This window comes from Bactrocera latifrons, unplaced genomic scaffold, assembly GCF_001853355.1.
Source record: "Bactrocera latifrons isolate USDA-ARS-PBARC rearing strain unplaced genomic scaffold, ASM185335v1 scaffold_119, whole genome shotgun sequence".
In the NCBI taxonomy this organism is placed as follows: Eukaryota; Metazoa; Arthropoda; class Insecta; order Diptera; family Tephritidae; genus Bactrocera; species Bactrocera latifrons.
In genome coordinates, this window is record NW_017534619.1 from 327,736 (window position 1) to 335,281 (window position 7,546).

Sequence of the window (7,546 nt, forward strand, 5' to 3'; positions counted from 1 at the left end):
AGCAAATTCAAGTTGCAATAAAAATCAATCTTTTGGGCAATTCTCTGTTATTGACAGCAAATTCAAGTTGCAATAAAAATCAATCTTTTGGGCAACTCCATAATGCTACAACTTTGAAAACACAAAAGTAGTTTTTAACTTCCTTCAGCACCAACTGCTTTGTTATATGAAAAAATAATTATGTTTAAGAACAGTGAACTTAAACTCAAAGTTTCCTAATAGCACAAAAATAATAGACACTTAATCAAAAAACTAAATATTCAAATCAAGTTTTTAAAATAGTTTCTATATACTAAATTACAAAATGTAAGTATTTTTTTTTTTTTTTTTTTTTATTTATACATAGCTGTATTTTCTCTTGATTAGCAAATAATAAAAGTCACTTCACTATTGACTAGTAATACAGTTCGAAGGTAGTTTACTAGTTTACTTGCAGTAGTATTTTACTCGGTATGCAAAACTTGCACTTGTACAAATATAAGCATTACTCAGCTTTTGATTAGCAATTAAAAGATACATTTTTGCATAAAGAAAACTAAATAATCATCTTTATTATTATGGAATTGTGTTATTCATTTTGAGTGAGTCATATGAGTAGTTGAAACATGTAAAGCGGGTTTCGTCTTCAAATATTTCTCTAATAGAGCTGTGCTTGAAATCTATTTGCAGGTTTCTACTTATGTCGTTTTCCAAGTAAAAATCACATAAATTGTGAAAAATTCCTAACCACACCAAGCGTTTAAATTTTAACAGAATTTAAATAATATAATGGTATGTTATATTATTTACAGTTTAAGTTAGTTTTCCATCACTTTTAACATTTTTTAAAAGGAATTAGATTACAGACAAATGTATATATCTGATAGTATTAATTATGAAATTTTAAATTTAATTAAATTTATTTATGTATATTTATGAATTTATATTGTTTAAGAATATTTTGTTATGCAATCAGATTATCTCCTGAGATTTTAAATATTTTGTAAAATATTGCATTTGCATTTTTTAAGCATTAATTAATTTAATTACGGTTAACTCCATTCATTTAAATTTGAACAACTTTGTTAGACAGTTTATGGGCCAAAACCGGTTTGAGCCAGCGTTTTTTATTGTGAAGTTTTTAGAGATTATTTTTAAATTTTGTTCGTCAGCTATTAAGATATTCGAATGAAATTTAATATGTAGATGCATTTTGATATTCTATTGACCATATGTATCGTACATATCTCCAAATCAACCGCTTATTCAGATTTTTTTAAACTTCATGTTAAAAATAGCTGGCTCGAAAACGGTTTTAGACCCATAAACTCTTAGGCAATGTTATGCAGAATGATTCTTAGAACATTTTCCGTATAAGCGATTTTATAGAAAAGCGATCTACCCGCTCTAATATATGTACACATATACTACATAAATAAAAAAAAAAAACATAAAATTATTAAAGCCAACCATATTTTAACAAAACAATTTTTCCAAACAATGCAAGTAATTTTTATTTTTCTTTGTATGTATATGTCACTTAATAGAAAAACACCATATTTAAAAAAAAAAATTTCAAAACTAAAAATTTTAAGTCAAAATTGAAATAGTTAAATATGTACATATATGAGTTTATAACAGAGACCGATATCATTAAAAAAAATTTGAACTCTCGCAAAACTGATTATAATCTGAGTCTCGCGCAATCATTATTTTTGAGTCAAAAAAAAATAAAATCGTAAAAATTAGTATCATATTTTATTATGAAATTAATCATCGTTGGTGAAAAAAATCATAAGAGTCCGAAATTCACGAACGAACGAAAGATTAACCTCAAGTTTTCCGTTTTTTTTTTTAGTATATAGACTCTAAGTGATCGTTTTTTTTTTTTCATTTAAAAATCGCAACAGTAATCATTATTTGCTGCCCCTGGTTTATAACTAAATTCTTGAAATACAATGCTTTAGCAAAAAAATTTCTTAATTTATGTGCAAACTCATTCATTTTCTTATCCAAAACTTGCTGAATCACCGAAAACAAATCAAGTCACAATAAACGCAGGAATTATTACAATCAAACAATGTTTAAAAACTATGGAAAACGATAAATGTAGCCTGTTGCAATTAAGCAAACTCCAAATGACACCAAAAGACTTTATAAGCGGTATTTTTATGCAAGCGTGTCATAGATAAAAAAAAAAACTTTCAATTTCAAATTTATGCGATTTTCAAGCCACTAAGTGGACCTTATGTTATATAGTTACCTGTTCGAATCAAAGTTACGAATAAAAAATAAATTCTTAGTTTGATTTTTTTTATATCTTGCATAAAACAATTAAGCTTTACCTATTTTTCTTTAAAGAGAGGTATTCAATTCAATAAAAATTCGAAAATATCAAGAAGTCGCTGCTAATATTTGCAATAGTTTACAAGAGAGTCATTTTAAGATGACTTGTTTTCAAGTGGACCCAGGAAAGGCAGGCTTTGAACAAAAGTTAGAATTATGTAGTGAGAAATTAAATGAAATTGGAGAGAAATAAAACAAGAGTAGGGTACCGACTATATTAATTTAGAAATATCTCTGTTTTTCCTTCTACTCAGAATGATATAAAAATATAACTTTTCATTAAGTCGAGGTTAGACGACAATAACTCGACTTAACTAGAAGAATATTAAAGCTTAACCCAGTTAAGAAGTTTCCAAAGATGTGTGAGCATCTTTTTCGTACAATTTGGGGTCGAAGTTTACAACATGCGCTGTAAATATATTTATAAAGATAGCTGGATTTTAAATAATCAGATCATAACTCAGCTCATATGAGGTATAGACAGTCAGTGTAAGATATTACAAAAAAAGTCGCTTCTATTAAAATTTTAGATGATTATTTAACCACATTTTATACACAAATTCAAACTTCTTCGGTTTGCACATCAAAGTGAAAAACGTTTAAAATATTGAAAATATTACAAAGATATATTTCATTTTTATATCGGAGACAAGTCTCAAAAATTTCACATATAACATAAATCACAAAAAAAGAAGAATATAAGTTTATCTCTATTTCGACTGAACTTCAGTTGTAAAAACTATTTGATTTAAAAATCAATAAAGTTACGAATAAAGAATTTGTCGAGATCGAGAGATAGTTGAAAACATGTCTCGTTCTGGACGACCTTCGACATTTTCATCTGCTGATTAAGAGGCAAGTGTTAGAGAAATGGCAAGAGTCCTCCATATCTCTCGTAAGTCCGTTTGAATGATTTTGATGGATGTTTGGTTTCAGAAACGCGTTCTTGCTCGACTCGTCTGATTTTTTTTTTTTTTTTTCAAGAACTGTACCGTAAACAGGTCTCTTCGAACATGCAAACAAGTCAACAGTCACCGGAATGGAAGGGGAAAAAAAACGAGCCGAAACCAAAAAATCCAACCAAAGTGCTGCTCATGGTTTTTTCCGATACCTGTGGTTTGGTGTATCAAGGATTTGTTCCGGAGAGACAGACATTCAATAAGCAGTTCTATTTGGCCGTGTTGAGGAATTGTGGAAGACCCATTCATTGAGTTACGATTGTGACCGAATTTAAGATTTAAGGCTCATCGATCATGAGATAAAAGAAAACTCACTGAAGGAGCTGAAGGCCATTCCAAAAACTGTTTATGAAACTTGTTTCGATAACTGAAATAATCGTTGACCTAAGTGTATTACTTCTGGTGGGGAAGGCTTTTAGGACAACAAAATAAATATTGATGAATAATTAAATATTTTGAGTGTTATTTACAATCCGGATACTTTTTTGTCACAACCTACACACATATATTTCTAATTTTCCATGTCGATAAAGTCGAAAATATTTCAACATTTCTATTTATTAACGAAAATAACAACCGCTTCTAGTCATAATCAATACTTAACGGAACCTAAGCAGAAATAGCAAATGCTTTCAGCTTAAAAATCTTAAGGCAATTAAAAAATCGAAGGTGCTAATTGGCCTGGGTCATAATATTTTTAATATTACGCGTTTCGAATAATTATCTTGACATTTCGAAATTTTCACATCTTTTTGCATTTTTTTATTTGCAATAGTACAATTAAAACACGTTCTGTCACAGAAATTTATTACACTATATGTATGTACATATGTATCTTCACTGTTTTGCATGCAACACCAAGTAGAATTATTCAAACCGAGTCTCCAAAGTTTATTTAATATAATTTTTTCGAGGGAATTTATTTAATTGAATTTCATTCGCTACAAATTGACTTGAATTGCACTCCGGCTGAGACTGTGACAAATCTACACAACCGCACAAGTACAGATATTTTAGCTTGAAACACACGTAGCCTGAACACTCCCACAAGACGACAGCATTTATTTGCTCATTCCTTGTTATTTTCATTTCGAGACGTCAGCTGGACACCGGTGAGTCTGCGTCTGTATTGTCTGGAATTAAGATGCTCGATTGTTGATTGCAATGACGAACGGCTGAGCACACATACACACCCAAAAATAACACAAGATACAATTTGTGGATTGATAATTCATTTATGCACTCGCAGCCATACATATACTAATGATATACATATATATACAAGTATGTATGTATGTATATATATTTTTTCGTTCAATTGCATTATTATTATTATCACTTGGTTTTCGTCATTGTCAGTTGTTGTTGCTGTTTCACAAGCCTCATCAGGCGATATCTTAAGTAAACACGATTAGCCTATTCTTGGGCATTAAAATTTCTTCAGACTCTTATCACCCTTCACTATCATCACACACACACACACACATACTTTGCATTGTATCCACTCGAGAATCAAAACACAATCCGTTGTAATTCGTTTGCGATTCGTCGTTAACTTTGCTTTGGTGGCGAAACACAATTTGTCGATGATATCACATCGATAGCGTGTTGTACCGCTTAGCACGAGAGCCCGAAACAAACTGAGGCTCTAAGCTCACCTTTGCTGTGGCTGCGCTGCGCTGTGCGACGCTTGGCCACTTGGCAGCGACCATATGGCCCCAACGCTGCTCAAAAGTCGCTCGCTCAGCTGTGCTCCACTGCTGTTGCATGGCACTGTGGCCACTCGGTTGCGTATATTTATGTGTGTATGTAGTTGCGGACCGGTTGCGGTTGCATTTAAGCAGCGCTCTTTGCCTTCAACACTCTCATTCTTTATGCTGCTTCTCCCGCTGCTTCGATGTGGCTGCGCGTGTGTTTATTTTTATCGCAACTCCGCCGTGGTCGTGCCGCCAAAGCCAAGCCAAACAGTTATTACAACACACAAATTCGTATTCAACTATGTATGTGTGACTGAGTATGCATGTGTGTGTGTTTTGTCATGTATTAATGCATCTGTGTTGCGGTGTGCACAGGCGTTCGAGCCTTTCACATACAGTAGTTGCAAGTGTAGTGGTATATGTATGGTGTTGCCAATGTGGTGTGTTCATTTGATAAAATAGTGGATTTTGAACAAGCTACATTTAAGGCTACAAAGACTAGCGGTATTACATAATCACACCGCGGGTGCCGAGTTCAACCACAGCTAACTCAGATATAGAAAATGTTACCTTGCAACTGGCAGTTCCACACCTCCGGGTGTGTTTGTGACCGAAATCGATTGAGCCATCAATAAGTTCAAAAAGAGTACGGGTATTTTCACTACCAATAACAGAAAATGATAATGTGAGTTTTTAACCACACATCAAATTATTAAAAATGATATTTATATTACATATGTATATAATTGTCCAATGAAGATGGATCCAAGAAGCGCTATATACCGTGGATAGTCTATGCGAAGCTCCGAGAATATCCAACATTTCCGAGCAGAATTTTGTTCAGCGATGAGGCCCATTTCTGGCTCAATGGGTATACGAGTATAAACTAGCAAAATTGGATCGAAGAGCAACTTGAAGAAATGCAAGAGATTTTCATCTAGAAAAAGCAACGGTTTATTTGGTTGTTGGTCGGTGAAATCATCGTTCAATATTTCTACAAAAACTATGCCTATAAGAACGTAACCGTCAATGGTGACCGTTATGACGCCATCATAACCGACTTTGTGATGCCTGAAATTGAAGCTCGTGATCTCGACGACATTTGGTTTCAACAATACGGCGCCACTTCCAATATATCGCATGAATCAATGGATTTATTGAGAAGACACTTTGGTGAGCAGATAATTTCACGTTTTGGATCAGTCGATCAGTCACCAAGATCGTGTGATATCAAACCGTTAGACGTTTGCCTGTGGGGGTATGTAATGTCTAAAGTCTAGGCCCGCTTCAATTCAGACCTTGGAGCAAAACATTATGCATGTCATTTGTCAGTTGCCACTCAAAATTCTCGAATGAGTCACCGAAATCCATTATTTTTACATTAAATTCAACGATTTGTTTATGTGTCAATTTAAGTCAAAAATGCACCGTTTCATGAGTTAACTTATTGTCATATTTTAGGTTATTTTATAATGTCAATCTTCTGAAACTTTTCTGTCAAACAAAAAAAAAAAAAAATATTTTCAATAGCTTCTTTTGAGGTGAATTTTTTAACAGCAAAATCTTTCCTCACAATCAGGTACAGGTGGTAGTGAATGCATAAAACCTCGCAGCCAAGCTCTAATATCTTCTGGGGCGTCATTATCGATGTGTGTAACCGGACTTTGATCCACAAACTGTGTGTTTTCATCAAAACCAAACGACCATCATGTTTCATCAAAACTAAACATTCACCGATTCATTTTAATAATTTATGCTAAAAAACCTACACCAGTGGGGTTGTGTTTGTAGGTATCTACAAAGAAATTGTTTACATTTATGAATTTTTTAAGAAATTTCATGTACACAAGGAAATTCTGGGGATCGCCCTGGATCGTGTGGCTATGTAAATATCTTAAAATACATATACATATGTATGTGTAATATTTGTTTAAAAAAAGTCCAATGCCAAGTGGGGTCGTTTCCTACTTATTTACATGTAAAAACTGGATCATTGTGTCGTAAAAAATTGGAATGCGCCAGGAAAAGATTTTTGTATTAAAAAATCAATTACATAGTTTTAAAGATTGCTGCTTCTTTTTTTTTCTCTTTTTTTGGTGTAAACTCTCAGTTATTGGTTTTATCGCTGATCTAACAAAGGACTATATAAACTCGGTGTTTTGACGCTGGTGGACCATATAGGGATGCTATCAGATGGGTCGCCGCATAAGCATATAGGAATCCAGCCGACTGTATTATCTAGTCTTATTCCAAAGTAGGTAGATCCGATTTTGGCTGAAATTCACCTGTTATTAGAACGATGACTGCCATAGTTCTAACGTGTGGACTTGAAATTTTTCACGTTTCAAAGGGAAGTTAACTCTGACCGCCTGGTGTGAGCTCTGAAGAGTCAAAGGCAAATAAAACCGCCACCAAAATTTTACGAACTATTGAAGTAAACTGAGCTTTTTAAAATATACTCATTCATTATGGGATTTATGAAAGGGAAAAGATACATACATCGTTATCTGCGGAGGCAACTTCCCTCTATAATTCAAAGGAGGATTCCCCTATATCTTCTTACGA

The 7,546-nt window shown here is 33.1% G+C and overlaps 1 protein-coding gene across 2 annotated transcripts in view; it reads right to left on the reverse strand.

Moving 5' to 3' along the window:
• LOC108978182 (serine-rich adhesin for platelets) overlaps nucleotides 1-4,910 on the reverse strand; it is a 117,472-nt gene extending 112,562 nt beyond the window's left edge. For both annotated transcript variants that reach the window (XM_018948341.1, XM_018948340.1), the window contains exon 1: nucleotides 4,774-4,910. The gene's annotated coding sequence lies outside the window, so the exon portion shown is untranslated. The remainder of the gene's footprint in view (nucleotides 1-4,773) is intronic.
• Nucleotides 4,911-7,546: the final 2,636 nt, after the last annotated feature.